This window comes from Quercus suber, unplaced genomic scaffold (genome assembly GCF_002906115.3).
Source record: "Quercus suber isolate HL8 unplaced genomic scaffold, Cork oak 2.0 scaffold_165, whole genome shotgun sequence".
In the NCBI taxonomy this organism is placed as follows: domain Eukaryota; kingdom Viridiplantae; phylum Streptophyta; class Magnoliopsida; order Fagales; family Fagaceae; genus Quercus; species Quercus suber.
Window position 1 is genome coordinate 1,079,964 of NW_027069626.1, and position 1,920 is coordinate 1,081,883.

General features: G+C 34.2%; 1 long non-coding RNA gene across 1 annotated transcript; it reads right to left on the reverse strand.

The window, feature by feature from the left end:
• Nucleotides 1-511: 511 nt before the first annotated feature.
• LOC136069367 (uncharacterized) lies at nt 512-1,209 on the reverse strand. The gene is made up of 3 exons (XR_010630610.1): nt 1,079-1,209; nt 911-964; nt 512-782 (listed from the first exon to the last, which is right to left on the reverse strand). It is a non-coding gene; the product is annotated as an uncharacterized LOC136069367 (long non-coding RNA).
• Between the last annotated feature and the right edge of the window lie 711 nt (nt 1,210-1,920).

Sequence of the window (1,920 nt, forward strand, 5' to 3'; positions counted from 1 at the left end):
TCTGAAGTACCCGAGCCCACTGGACTCGGGTATGGTGTGTCCACGTTTTTTTAAAAAAAAAAATTTCTTGCGTCGGTACCCGAACCCAGTGAACTCGAGTACTGTTTGCAGTACCCAAGCCCACTGGGCTCGTATGGCTCGGTGGTATTAAAAAGAGAGGTCATTTTAAAAAAAAAAAAAAAACCAAAAAGTGGTGGTGAATTGCTATGCCAATCCTAAAAATGTCTTTGGTTCAATCTCAAGTCTGACTGAGAATATGAGAGGGATACTCTTTCACTAATTTAATAAGCCATTTTTTTCCCTGTTGTAAAAAGGACATTTTTCTACAAATAAAAAAAAAAAAAAAAAAAAAAAGAGCTTTTTCCGTAAACTGGGAAATTAAATAGCTAAAAAGTGAAGAAGAAAAATTAATTTGCATGACATGGCACAACGAATTGCTAGTGACACAATAGCAAAATTAAATACAAAGATTTCATCGAGCACCCTTAATAACTCAATAATTACAACAATAGAAAGGAAAGATTAACTTGGATTACAACAAATTATATCACTAAATTATAAAACTCTTACTTTGACAGTCTGCTGTATTTCCTATAACAACTTAGGAATGTATTGTTTTACAATGTTTTTAGAAATGTAGTGATTGGTCGCTTCACTAGGATGGATGCAATCAAAAAATAAGTATCGTGCATCCCTCTCACATGTTGGAGTAATTGAATTACAAGAGGTTCCGGCCTCCACGTACCCGGTACCACAGCACCCTTTCGAAGTTTCAACAAAGCCTGGTGGGCAACACACTATATTATAAGTTGTCCATATGAAATACTAAACATAGCTATATATATAAGTTTCCTCTCATGAGAAGAAGGCCAAGCACTGTAGCAACTATAACCGTAAAATTTAGAATTACCATTGGAGGAAGACCAACTACCATCATTTTACGGCATCCAAGGTCATATAGTTGCTGCAAGTTTACATGTCCAAGAAAGACAATATAATCAATATTTTTATATTGGTAGATAATCAACATTCAACCAAAAGTTAAGCTAGTGCATGTAAAATAAAATATCAAACCTACCTATTACACTACTGATACATAGGAAACAACATCCAACACAAAACATGTCCTGCCCATACTGCTCATAGTGTTCCTTCCATTTTTCCATGCAGGCTTCAGGGACTTCAACATCAAAACATGGAAGTTTCCAAACTTCTGAATGGTGCACAGAAAACATATTACAATGCTTGTTACATGATGCTCTCTGAATGGCACAAGAAAAGAAAGGAACTAACTTCTCTCAAAAGAATCCTCACCTTTCATGGACTGATCTTCTATTTGATATTTATTAACCGTATCAGAAATTAAACCCAAAATTGATGTTGAATTGAAAGAATTATCCCTATCCATGTAATGTGGAAACAATTCAGCCTTCAGTTCTCTTGGAACTTCAATTTGCAAATAATAATTACAATAATTACAAATTTCTAGATAGAATCAGTCACTACAAGGCAACTTGGGAGATCAAGAATCAATAACACAAAGAAGAACAAGCAAATATGATCAACTTAAGCCGATGCAAGATAATATGGCAGAAGAAAAGAAGAACAACAATTGGGAAACAGAACCAAGTCAATGCACAATATATGAAAAAGAAAAAGTCATCTTTATTTGTTCAAAACATATAGCATGTCCCATGCACAAGGAAAGACATAACAAGACATTAATTTCCCATGCTGTCAAACCTTTCGCATAGAAATCTTTATAAATGCAGTTATACGGCTAAATGTGGAGAGAAATTATTTTCTGTTTGTAAATATCAAACAGTAAGCATCTCATATGAATATATGATCTACATATACTTTTTTTAATTAAGAATACCTAAACAACTTGCCTGTTTGCCCATATGCAAAGCAGGTTGC